This window comes from Antrostomus carolinensis, unplaced genomic scaffold (assembly GCF_000700745.2).
Source record: "Antrostomus carolinensis isolate BGI_N321 unplaced genomic scaffold, ASM70074v2 scaffold512, whole genome shotgun sequence".
NCBI lineage: Eukaryota > Metazoa > Chordata > Aves > Caprimulgiformes > Caprimulgidae > Antrostomus > Antrostomus carolinensis.
In genome coordinates, this window is record NW_010298684.1 from 1 (window position 1) to 15,827 (window position 15,827).

A 15,827-nucleotide genomic window follows, 5' to 3' on the forward strand; every position below is an offset into this window, starting at 1 on the left:
AGGACAAGAGGGAATGGCCTTAAGTTGTGCCTGGTGAAGTTTAGGTTGGATATTGGGAAAAAATTCTTCACTGAAAGGGCTGTCAAGTATTGGAACTGGCTGCCCAGGGAAGTGCTGGAGGCACCATCCCTGGAGGTATTTAAAGGACATGTAGCTGTGGTACTTGGGGACAAGCTTCAGTGGTGAACTTGGCAATGCTAGGTTTGCAGTTGGACTAGATGATTGTAATAGTCTTTTCCAACCAAACTACTCTATGATTCTGTGACATTTACTGTGCGTTATCTATATTACGCAGCATATCTTGGTGTGCCTGACTTTTCACTCTCACTAAGTGATGTTTCTTATACCTTCCCTTTAATTTTCTCCTATGTGTTTTCTCAACTTCATTAGTTCTCTGCTTTCTCTTTTACTCTCTTTAGCGGTTGTAACCTGTGAATTGTACTTGCTCTAGTGATTGTTAGGAGGCACTGTTTATGCCAGGAATTAGCTTCTCATTTGTTGACTATGCATATAGTGTAAATAGTGAAATAAAACCAGGGAAGAAGCATTTTCTTCCCCCAGGAGATTAATGGATGTACCCCTTATTTTGAATGTCCTTCTTCATAATTCACAGATGTTGGACCTTCCTTTCTCTTCTGTTTTTTACCATTTTAGAGAAATAAAATTAAGGAAACATTTCTTGACCTCAGAAAGTAGAAATGCCGCCTTTGAATTGGGATCAGAAAAAGCTGTAGCCACAGGAATGGTTACCCAAATTCTGAGTTGGACCACTGTTTTCCCCCACAGATCTCTGCTTCATAAGTGTTGAAGTTTACTTTCTAGGTGTCTCATCCATCTGACTGTGTCTCCTCTTGCACTTCAGATTTAGGACACTACTTGCATTCGCATTTCAGAATCTCAAATTATAAATGGCAGTGCTTTTTGTAAAACATATGGTACTCCACTAACAGTTGATATATTCTTTTTTTTTAAATATAGGCCCTGATTGAAGAACAATCTGTTTATGATCGTTGTGGCAGTAAAAAAATGTACCTGAACTTTGCTGTGAAGACTCTCAAAAAGCTGAGAGATCATGGTAATTTTGCTTTTAATGAAGATTTTTTTAAAATGGCTTTTAAGTGCAGAAATTAGAACAGAGAAATGTCTGAAAAGGTTTATTTAGTTTAACTTTACTAAAGATATTTCTGCATATTTAAATCATTTTGTAGAAATATATCACTGAAATCAATTGGTGTTTTGATTTATAAATATTTGCTTAGGATATTAACAGGAAATCTAAAATTGAGAAGAAATGCTAAAAAAACATTTTCTTGCATTCAGGGCGATGTAGTAACAGTAGATCTTCTGGTGGTGCTGGATCCATAAAGTCAGAGGAAGAGAAAGGTAAAGAAAGGAGGAGATGGCAGTTCTCCTCTTTGGTCTATAAAGTGACTTACTTTAGCATGAAAATGTTGCTCTGGTTTTGGTCAGGCTTTACCTATTAGCCACTGCAAGGGTTTCCAAGACAATTCCCTATTTAAATATGGAGGCTCATTGTTACAGAAAAAATATTAAACTTTTTTTTTGTAAGTGCATGTTCTTTAGTATTGCATGCCTAGTCTTTCTGGGATAGCTGGTGAATTAACATCCCTATTCTTTACTGTCTTTGTTTTGAATAATGCTTCACCTCTAATCACTTCTAATTGCTCTGATGTACAAGCATATAACTTTTGCATGTAAACTATAGTGTACATCTTGTAATTTCAGTTTTATTGTATTTTGAAAGTACTAGGATATTCAAGTGCTACTTATATTTGTTCTTACATTGCTTAAGCTTTGAGTTTGTTTACTTTTAGTTTTTTGGTTGGTGGTTTTTTTAGTGTTTACAGATGGTGCTCTCTATGAACTTTTGAAAGATTATCTTCTGACTGAGGAACAATTGAATGAGAATAACTTCCCTCGACCAAATCCTGAAAAAAATGGTAGTGCTATACTTCCTGGGATTGTAAAAAACGCTGGATATAGTGGTAAGTGCCTGCTAGACTGCAACAAAATTGAATTTCAGTTAGTGGTTCACAGGTTAGTAAAATGCACTGGTATAAAATTATATATTATGTAGAGTTCTGTATTTAGTGCCTGGACTACAAGTGAATTCACAAGCTTTCATAACTAAACCATAAAGTTTAATAGGCTTTTAAAATTATTATTTCAACATAGTAATTGTAGAAGTTGCAGGTAAACTTGAATTTCTTATTGTGCTACAGAGGAACTTTTTGCAGTTTTTACTCATGGCTAATTTTGGGAAACTGCTTATGTATTGATACTCTGCTCTTACGCTTACTGTTCAGGTAGCTTTTCTTATACTTCAGTTAAGCTTTTCTTAACTTTATGGCAAGCCAGCCAGGAAATATGCTCTGTTATCATTTTTTTAGCTTTCAAAAGAGTGTGCTGTAGGTGTGGCGAAGTATATGCTGTTACTTCTTCAGGAGAACACAGGCGTAAAGAGGAATGCAACTATCATTCTGGTAGAGTATTGGAACAAAAAGGTAGGCATCCTTGGCATTCACTTTTTGTGGAGCATATTAAAAATTATAATATCTCATGTCAAAATTGAACAAGATCAGAGTATGAAACTTTTTTCCCTAAGGTTCAGCTGACATACATTATTTTGGGAATGTGGCTAGTTAGTAAAGCCTATTTTCTTTGACTATGTCATAACTTTAGGAAAGCTGATGTTAATAAAACTGTATGGGAAAAAGGTAGAAAAATGTTCATTGTGTGGCCTTGCACTGACTTCTAATTGAACCTTGCCATCGTTTCTGAGAGACATCTCAAATATTCAGAAGCTACATTATTTCCCTCGTGGAGAACCTTCTAGAGCATATTACAACTTTCTCTCTCCCATTCATTGATATTTATTTTTTTGATGTAAACCTTGTCTCAGGAGGGAATGATGTGCAGTTTGGCGTCTTGGCATGGGTGGGACCTGTAAGTGGAACTTGCTTCTTTCCATAGTGCAGTCTCAGGAGAAAATGGAAAAGAAATTTGAGAGGATGAGTGAGGGTACTGATTTATTTTTGCCATTGCTGGAAAAAATGGTCAGTTTTCAGCTTTTCTTCTTGGCAGTTCCTGGTGGCACAGAAAAATGCTATAGCTGTTGTGAGAGAATAATTGGGTCTGCTGGATGTCAGATTGCAAAGGTAGGAAGGAATAATATTCTCAGAAGGTTTATATAATGCAGTATCTCGGTTTTGTTTTCTGTGTCCTTTTAATTTAAATCTGGGGTTTGGTATAAGCCTTTTCGGTTTAATTACTAGTGTTTAGTAAATTATGTGGCAAGTATTGACAAGAAATATTGTGTATATGCTCCTGAGCCTGTTAGAGAAACAAATTGTATGGCAATTTAGGTAAGATATATCTAGCAAACTTGCACATAAATACTAATGGAAACTTTACAGCTTCATGTTCATGATGGGAGAAGGGAGAATTTGGAAGGCTTCTTGAAGACATTAATTAAATCACCACCTTTTGATGGAAACTATGGTGTCTATGCTCTGGACTGCGAGACGGTATGAACAACCTAAAAAGTTGGCTTCAGTTAAAAGAAAACTATATTGCTGTTTATGAAGCAATTTCCTAGCTGTAGTAGTTTGGTACTTATGTCTCCAGGAGGTCTGCAGAACTCTGGCCAGCTGCTCTACATGACTAGGCCTTCAGACCTCCATTCTGACTAGTCACTCTATATGACTTTAACATTGGATGTGCAGTGAGCGAAATTGTTTGGATCTGTTGAGTTGATAGCCAGTTCTGCTTTCTGTACAACTTACATAATGTAAAGAAACATCATTGCTGTGTAAATGTTCATTAAATTTACTTTTTTCTTCAGTGTTACACAACCCACGGCATGGAATTAACTAGAGTGACAGTGGTCGATGCTAAGCTACGAGTTGTCTATGATACATTTGTTAAACCATATGGTAAAGTTGTAGACTACGATATAAGGTATGCTAATTAGTCTATAGTACTTCAGGATTAGACTTAATAAATTGGCAGATAACTATTTAAGAAGAAACATGCATGTCCTAAGTGTCTGTTTCTAGTAACATGAATCAAAGACCTTCAATCAGAAATGAAGCTTTTGTTCTTAGACACTCAATTAAGGATTTTTCTCTTTAGCTAGTTCAATTTATTTTTTCCGTATTTTTAAGATTTTCTCCCCTTTCTTCAAAACAAAAATTACCTTAAACCTCCCTGAACTTGTTAAATTCACTAAGGGGATGGAAGCAATTCCAAATTTCATCTATAAATGTTGTCTCACAGAAAAGCAGTATAATCATAAGATATGCATCAAGGCCATCAGACTGTACAGCTTACCATGATTTGGCTGTATTTAGTGCAGATCACTTATGTTTGGCCTTGCTGTTAGGTTTTGTCTTTCGGACCTGGAAGACATGTTTTCATGTTTTCAGTTAGAGGAGAACCTACATAATGTGTTCCTACTTCAACAGCAATATTCTTTGCTCAGAGCCCTGTCTTTGTTCCATGCCTAAAAAACATGTTCCATTGCTTGTAGTGGTAAAGCTAAATTAATGTCACCTGGCTTAGTTTATCTTACACTACCTAGGTGAGAAGGAAGAGAATGATAAAAGTGCCTGATGTTCTTCAGCATAGTGTCATTTCAAAGCTGACTAGTGTTAACTTGAGATGCTGGGGGAATGACCACTGTAAACCTCGTTCGTCTAGATATTTCTTGGTGTCTCTGCTAATGAAGCTCTTCTAAATCTGTCTTTAGACTCTCTGGAACAACAGAGGATGTTCTGGAGAATACCACGACATCTCTTCGGGATGTACAGGCAATACTACTAAACTTGTTCAGTGCAGATACAATTTTAATTGGACACAGCTTAGAAAATGACTTATTTGCTCTCAAGGTAAAATAACCTGTTTTAAGCCAATTTTAAGAGGTGACTACCTGTCTTTACTGTGTTCTCATTAATTTAAAAAAGGAAAATGTTACATTTTGGCAGATCAACACATATGAAAAACATGATGAAATGTACTTGATTGTTAAATCATAGTTGTGTTAAAGATAATACTACATTCAGAGAAGGAACAGATGTATATACAAACAAGGCATAGTAAAGATTCTGAGACATTGGGCTTCCTACTTTTGTTTTGCACTTCTAGTTATGCAATTATACATCACCACTGAGTATTATTGTCTTTCTCTCTGGGTTCACAGAAACCTAGAATTGTATGTTTTCTGATCTTGCTGAACTCATGCTGTTAAAAGCATAAAAGGTAGTGACAATTCAAGTAATACTAAAGTATTGCTTTTAATTTCTGTAAACAGTTATGCTGCTTGTCAGGCAGTTACCTTAAATACCAGAAATGCATAGATTATGCTATTAAATATCAAAGGCAGCAATATTGATAAGAAACATAACCCTCTGCTGAGGAGGTCTCGGGAGATCTCATCCGTATACATAAGTACCTGAAGGGAGGATGTGAACAAGAGTGAGCCAGGCTCTTTTCAGTGGTGCCCAGTGCCAGGACAAGAGGCAGTAGAAACAGACTGATACACAGCAGGCTCCCTCTGAACATCAGGAAACACTTTTTCATGGTGAGGTTCACCAAGCACTGGCACAGGTTGTCGAGTCTTCTACCTTTGGAGATACTCAAAAACCATCTGGACATGTTTCTAGGCAACTGGCTCTAGGTGGCTGTGCTTGTGGAAGTGGTTTGGACAAGATGACTTCCAGAGGTCCCTTCCAACCTCAACCATGTGATTATTACTAATAAAGGAATTGGAATTTAGCCTTGATAGTCTGTCCTGCTAAGGATATCTAAAGGCCAAAGCAAATGAGACTTTGCAGTGTAGGTTATCTGAAAACAGAATTAATCGTGTTCACTGTATATATACAACTAGTAAACAACCATCAATGTAATGTACAGAAATCACTGCAAAGCACAATTTTTCCACAGTTCCTGTCCCACAGTTTGCCATTCTGTAATGAATAGAGGAACGCAGCACAGATGAAGTAGTATTTGGGGCTCAAGGATTTAGTTTGGGCTTCTTATTGAGAAAGGAGATGGTTTAGATGCTAGATGGGATTTATTTAATAGACTAACTGGATGCATAATCATTACTCTGGCCTCTGCTCTTTTCCAGCTAATTCATGACACAGTAGTGGACACATCAATAGTGTTTCCTCATCGGCTAGGTTTGCCTCACAAAAGAACACTCAGGAGTCTGATGGCTGACTACCTCAGGAGAATTTGTCAAGATGATGGTAAGAACACAGGTTCTTATTAAGCAGTTGGTATATTACATCATGAAATGGGAGACAGGCACAACCCAGAAAACTGAAAATGGAAGTAATACACTGCTGTCATTTAAATCTTTGTCTTGGATACCTTTACTTCAGTAGTGAAGTAAAAGCAGAGGATATACCTGAAGGGTAAGATGGTTGTGTTGTGCTTAGCCCCAGATGGCAACTAAGCACCACATTCATTACCCCTCAATACAGTTGGCTTGTATGGTGAACTCAGAGTTCACCATACAAAAATGTTCTGGTTTCTTTCCCTTGTTGAAGGGCCATTCTTAAAATTCTGAAGGTAGTGTGATGAGGGTAACATCTATTTCAAGATTCACTTGCTTATCCAAGCTGATACAGGAGCTTTTCAGCTGAGATTTTCACTGATAAATTATAGGACATTTCTTGGTTGGCTGTCAAAGACAAATCAATAAATCTATTCTACAGTGTGCATATAATACTCATGAAACATTGCATTTGACAAATATATTTTATGTTGACTGTGTCGTTCTAAATAATTGTTTTTAATCTGATCTTAGAACAAATTAAATTCGGTATCTAATAAACTGGAAGATTGATATTGGCTTTTATCAGTGAAGCCTTCTGGACAACAAATAATGTTGTCTGTTTTGCTAACACAACTTTATTGCACAGGGGACTATGTAAATGGTCACACAGAGCAAAGCTTGATGGCCTTTGATACCCAGTAGAGTAGCTGGATGCTGCATCTCAAAGCTTGTAATATCCTCTGACTTCCTTTGCTCTGACAGTCTGATGCATAGCCCTGTGGCAAGGGTAAGGGCAATGTTAAAAGTTATGTCTACAGACTTTAAGGCGGCTGTCTCAAAGAACCAAAACTCTGCCTTTAGCAGACTCTTCTGCTTAAGTTTGGATTTAATCATTCTTTGTTGATCACCACTGAGCTAAAATCCAAGCTTAACCTATAGAGCTAGGTAGCTACCATTTCTAGGGGAAAAAAAAAACAACCAAAAAATCCCACCACATGACTTCCACTGCCTATGTTTATATTTGTTTGCGCTGCTGCTTTGAGCTTGTTGGTGTTAGTTTTGTGATAGTACAAGAGAAGGGTAATAAACTTCAAGTCTAGATTTGCATTTTTATAAACATAGGGATTAGCAGGATGACACACCTTTTGCTATCAGAAAGCAGTAAGTCTGTGGTGACTTAACTTCCACTGAACTTAGTTTACTGTTTACCATTTTTTTGGCCATCTCAAACTGGAATTTGGCTAGGATTGCATTTTAAACAGTCTCAACTCCAAGATTTTTGGTGTCCAAGGTACAGGAACTATAAGGGCTGAGGTAGCTTTATATACTTGATTTCACTGAAAATTTGAAAGAATATGTATCAGAGCTAGAAGACTATGGTTTCAATAATTGAGCCTTTTCAGACTACTTGAAAAATGTCTCATACAGCTTGTACTTTCTTGAGCAGGTAGAAATAGCAGCAGCCAAAGGGTGGAAGGGCAAGACAGAGCCCTACTTCACAGGCTGGAGAGCAAATGAGAATTGGAACTTTCTCTGACAAAAGATAGTAAGAATAGAGGGGAAGCTCACAGGATCACCTCTGTTTTCTTATCCAAATGACAAAATAGTTTCTATGTGATTGTTGGCAACTGCTCTGTTTTATTCCTTAAGGTATATTTAGGAGAGGAGAAAACTAGAATCTGCAAGGTTATTACCAGCTGTCTTCTGATTCTGTGAATAATATGAGTTACTAAGTGGTACAAAGTTCTCTGCCACAGATAAAAGCTATGACCCTCCTCTGTTAGCTTCTACAACTTTTTATATGTCCAAACTAAATGGATAGTGCAGGGATAGTTCTTATAAAATATGCTGGTGAAAGCATTCATGTAACAGTAATGCTATATGCATGGTAGTCATATGCACTATGTGTATGACTACCATGACTGTGTATATTATATGTTCCTTGAGAGGGAAGGTTAACCACTTCCACATTCAAAGAGTTACTGCATTGCTTCAAGCCGTAGATATATGAATTTCAACTACATGTCTATAAATGTCTGAAGATCCTTGCTTCTGCGTCTCCATGGTTCTCAGTGGACCATATTTTTGCATGACCAGTAGGTTGAGGGAGGTGATTCTCCCTCTCTACTCTGCTCTTGTGAGACCCCACCTGGAGTACTGCATCCAGTTCTGGAGCCCCCAACACAAGAAAGACATGGACCTCTTAGAACAAGTCCAGAGGAGGCCATGAGGATGATCTGAGGGCTGGAGCACCTTTCCACGAGGACAGGCTGAGAGAGTTGGGGCTGTTCAGCCTGGAGAAGAGAAGGCTCCGGGGAGATCTTATAGTGGCTTCCAGTACCTGAAGGAGCTACAAGAAAGCTGGGGAGGGACTTTTTACAAGAGCAGGTAGTGACAGGATGAGGGGTAATGGCTTTAAGCTGAAAGAGGGCAGGTTTAGATTAGCCATAGAACGAAATTCTTCCCTGTGAGGGTGGTGAGACACTGGAGCAGGTTGCCCAGAGAAGCTGTGGCTGCTCCTCCCTGGAAGTGTTCAAGGCCAGGTTGGATGAGGCTTTGGGCAACCTGATCTAGCGGAAGGTGTCCCTGCTGATGGCAGGGGTGTTGGAACTAGATGATCTTTAAGGTCCCTTCCAACCCAAACCATTCTATGAGTCCAGGCTGCTGCATGTGAAAAATTATCTCAAATCACTGACATCTAACTTTTACAAGAGAAGGCTAGAAGCTTGTATTTTTACTATTGAGTCATCTTCTGTTGTGGTAGCACTTAAGTCATAGAATCATAGAATGGTTTGGGTTGGAAGGGAGTTTAAAGATCATTTAGTTCCTTCTAGTTCCATCTAGAAGTCTTCTACTTCTTTAGAGAATAGAACATCTCAAATATAAGAAAATTATTTTTCTCTCTAGTATCAGCTTACTGTATTGTGGTGTTCTCCCTGCCCAAAACAGTTGTGGAATCAGTAGATGTGGAATCTGTGCAGTACTGCAGTGCTCTAGTGCAAAGAAGCAATACCTTTTTTTTTTTTTTGGAGCCACTAGCTCAGAAACATAAAATAGGGAGGTGATTTTGCCACCTTCACATGAAAATAAGGAACTATATGCTGTCAGATTTTTCTTCTACAGCTTTTTAAGTTTCTGAATAACCATTCCCTGTCCCAAACCTATTTATCTGAGATCTTCTGTACCTTTATTAAAACTTCAGTACTCAAAGTGGTATCTTTAACTTAAACCATACAGGTTTTAGATTTCCCTTGATCAGCTCATGTAAGTTTAAATGAGGTACACATATGCAAATTAGTCAATGTGGCAGTTTGACACTGTGTCAGACTTTTGTTTATGAAGATGATGTCTGAATATATTAGGTCTATTCTCTACCTGTCCTAAAGTTGCTAAGAGAGTCCCAACATGCAGCTTTGGCTTTTGGTAGGAAGTGCTCAGAACTTTCAGTAGTTAATGACCATTATCCTGGCAGCCAGCATTTTCTTATATTGACTTTATGTTAGACTTCATGACTTCTAATGCCTACATTAAGTGCCAGCTAATGAGAGGATTGTAGGCATTTCTTGTTTGGATTACTACCAGTATTTTCCAGCCAGAATGCATTAAAAACCTTTCTATTGTACTTCTTGTATTTGAGGGAACTGCATAAAAGATGTATAAACGTTTAAGTTGTTGACTTCTTAAGCTTTGACTAAACATGTAATAAAAATGTATAACCATATATAATTTAAATCCTTTAACTCCATTCTGTTCAGTTTTTGTGGAGCATTTCAGTAGATCAGATCAAGTAGATTGTCCTTAATTAACCAAGGTAGAAATTTACCATCTAGTTGCAAAATCAGCTTGTCATCTGTTACTCTTCAACTTCTGATTTGAAAGTACATGACTTGTAGAGACTGCTTTTCCAAAGACAGTTTTGCTGGATGCTCTAGGTTGAAGCTGGAGGATGCAGTGAAAAACTGAATGTAGCCAGAGCATTCTGGAGTGCTAGAAGCATATAGTTCCTAGCTTGAATCCTAGTAGCAATCCAAGTTGCACCAAAAACTGTCTGAAGACCAAGTATTGTATTAATAATCTCAACAATTGTTCAGGTTAATAAACAAAGCTACCATTCTGCATAAAGAAATGCATAGTCCAACACTTGTAATTTTTTTTTCTCCTCTAGTTGGTGGTCATAATTCCAGGGAAGATGCAATTGCTTGTATGGAACTAATCCTTTGGAAGGTCAAGGAGGACAATAAAAGGAGAAAATGGTGATTACTGTGGCTTTGGAGGAACAAGATGGGGGTTGGGGAAATCAGCCTCACTTTGACTCCCTGCTCTGTAATGATTCAGTACCAATTATTTTTCTGTTTTAAAAAAGAGGACAATTGGCAAATCTAGTGGGAAAACTTGACTGTATCTACTGACTGAAGCTTAAGATGGACAGGAAGGAAAAAACACAAATGCACAAAATACATACAAGTAAGATGTGCAGAGTAAATTATTGTGTTAAATGTGTTTTTTCTGTTATTTTGAGAGTATTCTTTCTATAATCATCCTTACTACTCTGTGCAGCTGAAAACTATCATTTACAGTAAGTGAAAGTACTGATTGTTTAGAGTTCTGGATATAACATTTGATTTCACCTTGTTCAGACTTTGTGAAATAAACTTTAATCACACAGCAGAAACTTATTTTTTTAGATTATTACTTTCTTTTTACCTTTCCCTTCCTGCTTCTCTCTACCTCTCCATCTGCTTTCAGAGGGAGAGAAAACAAACGGAGTCGTGTTAAATGTAGTAATTGACACAAAAATGCATAATGCTAGAAATGTGACCTCTACTGAAGCAGCACAAGCCAGTCTCTTTTTAAGTAAGTTGAGCCTGTAGGAAGCTTTTCGACTGTAAAAATAGTAAGCTTTGACTTACTAGGGCTCCCAAAAAGTAGGGTGTTTCAAGACATAAATGTGCTCACTGCTTCAGCTGAAATGGGACTATACTCTGAGATATAATTCCCTGTGTCCTGGCTTAAGATAGGATTCAGCATCTGCTACCTGTAGAGAGGAGGATTTTAAACTCTCTTGCCACTTATTTTGTGTGAAGGAAAAAGGAAATGAAAATGTAAGAATGCACCACATTTTTTTTGTACAGCACAAACTCTGGGCTGAAGTTATGCTTTGCACGGGTTCATCAGAGAAACCTGAGAGCCATGAAGGAAAATGGTCTTGACTGAGGACCCTGTAAGAGAAGATCAGTAGTGTAAAGATCTTACGGTTCTCACAGATGTGTCCCAAAGAACAAGTATACTACATGATTAAATCTGTATTGAAGGTTAAAAATCACTGTAGCTGCTTCTTAACATATTAATCTATTTGTGGGATGTATACTCTTCTGTGAGATGCTGAGAGGAGGTAGCTGTGGTTAGAAATAACATTCTGCTGCTCAGAATGTCAAAAACCCCCACTCCAAACAAACCCCTTCTGATTTTCCTTCCTCCAAGAATAGGCAATACTTCTTTCTATATTAATAAAACAGTCGTGTGTACAGACCCTACTACAACTTGGAGAAGGGGCTTTGGCATGTTCTTCACAAAGGGGACAGACTTCCTCATGGATCCTACCAGCTTTGAAAATACGTCTTTTTAGTGAAGGCTGCCTTTAGTGTTTGGCATTGAGTAAATCTGCAGTAAATCTGTAGAACCTGTTCTGCTTAGCAGAGAAACCTGTATTAGTCATCCAACAAGCTGTTAGCTGTAACCAGACTGGTAATTCTGAGGCTCTATAGGCTGTCTAAGAAACCTTATCTGACTTGTCTTCTTAATAACTTCTTCATGTAGTTAACTGTGGTATTATTAAAACCAAATGGATAAAATACTGTGCAAAATAGGTAAAATAACTTTAGATACTAACTTTTTTGTAAAAATAGCAAAATAAAACAGTTCTGATGAGTAATGAAATTTTGCCAAAAATGAAAGGTGGTGTAAATATAAGTGTAGTTAATCACTGTAACAATGACTTAACTGTGACTCATAACGTCTGTCATCTCTCTGCTGCTGCCTACTGTAAGCATACTTTTTTCTATATATATTATGATACAGACTTAGCTACTGCAAAACCTGACCCAGCATCTTCAGGAGCTGGCATCTGAGTTCATGTTTTGGAGATGGGAGACGTGTGATCTGACAGGACCTCCCCAGTTTGCAGAGGGACTTACTGAAACTCGGCTCCTACTGTGGGAGTCTCACCACCTGTGTCATATATTGTGTTACTAAGTGAATACATGAAAGAACTCTGAAGTATTATAAGGAAATATTACAGTAGGATTGCTTGATTTGAGGATTTTTACTTACAGTCTGGAACAGTTTTGCTTGCTTTGTTCTAGCTGTTTAATCAGCGTTCCCCTGTGTCCAGACATGTCACCTTGCTACATGGGAATGGCTGATCACTCTGTGACTTCAGGAAAGGCAAGATGGTGTGTTGGGAGCAGGGAATGTTGTGTACCAGCACAGGGAGGGAATAGCAACAAGGGAGAAAACTTGTGTTTGCCCTTGTAACTTAATTGCTCATGGTCTTTATCTGGGCCTCTGCTTATTTTCTGCATTTCCCTTCCCCCATCTTGCGGAGTTCACAGAGTCACAGAGTAGCTGGCATTGGAGGCATCTGGGGAGATCATCTAGTCTAGTCCTCTGCAGTGCCAAGTCAGGTTTTGAATATTTCTAAGGCTGGAGACTCTACAACCTTTCTGGGCAACCTCTTCCATAGCTTGACCATCCTCAGTGGAATTTCCTAGATTGCCACTTATGCCAATTGCTTCTCATCCTGTCACTGGATACTGCTGAGAAGATGCTAACTCCATCTGCTTTACTTTCTTCCATCAGGTATTTATACATTTTGATGAGATGTATGTAATAGTCAACATTTTGTACTTTAGTTTCAGCAAATGTCTGACCATTATATTCTGGATAGCAGAGAAGGGCTGTGTTTGACTTTAAAGTAGTGTCAGGCACAGTCTGTCCATAGAGAAGTAAGAATTAAATATCTCCATCATTTAAGACTAGATACTTGCTTCATTTCGGGTTACTGAGGAGCGAGAGAAGTGCAGCCATTGAGTGGATTAGCTGAATTCAGACATTTCCAAGGATAGTTATAACTTACTTTTCGCCCAGTCTAATGGGGGTAAAGGTGCTTGTTCGGAGTTTTTGTTATCTGTCTCCTCACGATGGTATCTAGTGAACCATACATTACACTAGCCAGTGGTGTCTGTTCTCAGATAATTTCTTAGCTTTTCTGCCAAGGATACTGTGTTCTTCTGTAGCTCTTGAATTTTGCATGGACATACTAAGGATTTTATTTTTTTGTCTGCACTAAGACTGTTAAACAATCAGGGCTGTTGCACTAAATGGAAGTTGAGGACAGTGAGAGAGAAGTTGTGTGGAGGGTTTGCTTCTGCTTTTTTGTTTTTAAAGGCTTTACTTACTCTGATTGTTTGCTGATTTCTTTTTAAACTATGGATAACGCTTGACTGTAAGCAGTTACCTGCCATTCCGTGTTGCATACTTCTCAAAGCATGGCCAACTCCACTTGTCTGAAACGCTTCTTTTCTTTCCCAACCAAAAACTTGTACTGAGTATGAGCTTGATAACTGTATGTGAATATAGGAAAACTAAGGCTGTGATATCAAAAAACAGCATGGGGAATAGCTGATGATACTCTGAGCTTGTGCATAGATGTTGGCAGGTATAAATAGGTGGAGGTGTATAAAGAATGTTAGGATGTGGGGTATTTGGAATGAAGGAAAACTGTGTGCGCTGGTAGTGTTATGCTCTTGACAGCAAAGAAACAAATATAAGACACTTGGGAAGGAGGGGACATGGGATCTGAAGTATTGTGCTGTGAAAGGCAGAATGTACAACTTACTAATGATTAAGCTAAAAACCTTTATACGCCACCTTCTGCCATGGATTAGGCTTTCCAGCATTGGATAACCAACCGTAAGATCTAGCTATTGAACCTGGGGTACCCAGTTTAGTTACAAGTATGGAAGCAATTCATCTACCTGAGACTCTGACAGAACAAGTGGGTGTTTTTTATCACTGTAGTTCCGTGATCTACAGACTGAATAGAGACATCTCAAGCTGTTTATTTGAGTTATTTTCTTTTGTGTATTTTTAAAAATGGTAATTAAAAAAAAAAAAAGTTGCATTACAGCAGATTTAATGCATGCCACAATGATAAATTAAGATATGATGAACATTTACAAGTACTTAAATGACCTTCAGCTAAATTTACAGTGCGACTCAGGCACTTATAATGCAGACAGTATTAAGACTTACTGGGTTGATGAATGACTCCAATTCTATCCTTAGGTAGCATATTGGTCCAAGTATAACTTTGCCATAGATGAAGGGTTTCACATCAAGTAGCGGAATAATCAGTTGTGTCTGCTTGTTAGAGGTGTGTGAGACAATGAGCTGTTTAGACCTGTGAAAATTCTGTGGGGCAATTGCAGCAGAAGTTGTTAGCTAGCTTTGCCTGGCAGCCTGGAAAACACCTATGCAAGTCCATTCCTGTTCACTCACTGACCTGTAGGAACTTGTTTGAACTGCAAAATGCAATGCCTGTGCTTCAGAAGTGCCTGGCCAAGTAGTCTCTTATGAAAAATATAATTCAGTTTGTTTCTCTTTTCCATTTTGGTGTTGTTCCTTGGTCCAGTAAATCTGTGCACTCTTTGTAAACTCAGATTGTAGTACCTGTACCTAACAGTGCAAGTTGCGCCTGTCAGGGCCTCACAAGTCATCTCAGCACCCTTGTTTGTTGACTTTTAATAAGGTTTTTGGTGCCTCTGAGTCAGCATGGTGTATGCCAGTAATGTTACTCTGTCCCCTGCTGTGAGATCCATGCCTTGTAACCAACAAATACCCACCCATAAACTACATATCAGGAGAAATATTTTTCTCTTTTTCTCTCTCTAGCGTCTTCTTCCAAGTCTTGGGGGTGACCTGATCCACCCAGCTAGAAAGTCATTGTGATCTGATGGTCAGTTATGAGCTGGTGAGTCACAAGGGAATGAGGGGAACATATGTGCAAAGCCTGAGGTTAGCTGATCTGTGAAGTTTAAATAGGGTAAGTCCACAGGATCCCAGGTGGTTGACTTGATACCAGAAGGTCAGGCCAATCCTCCCTCTCTCTATCTAACCTAAGGATTAGAAGATGTCTCTGTCAGGCCAAATATAATAGTTTTGAAGAATTTCGGCACAATATTTTTAAGAGGCCATATCACACTACAAACTGCATAAGGGGTAAAATAAGCAAAAGTAAGTCAGTCCTGCTTGTATATAATAGGTAGTAATTTATAATTATGCAGTGAAATTATTAAATTAAGTACAAATTGAATAAGCCTCATGTATATCCAGGCTAATTGTAAAAATGTGTTTTACAATATATAGTATTTTCCTCAATCCTATGCTTCATGATAATTGCTGTATGGCTGCCTCCAATAGCATAAAACACTGACTGTTAAATTGGACAATGAAAGAGCAATAG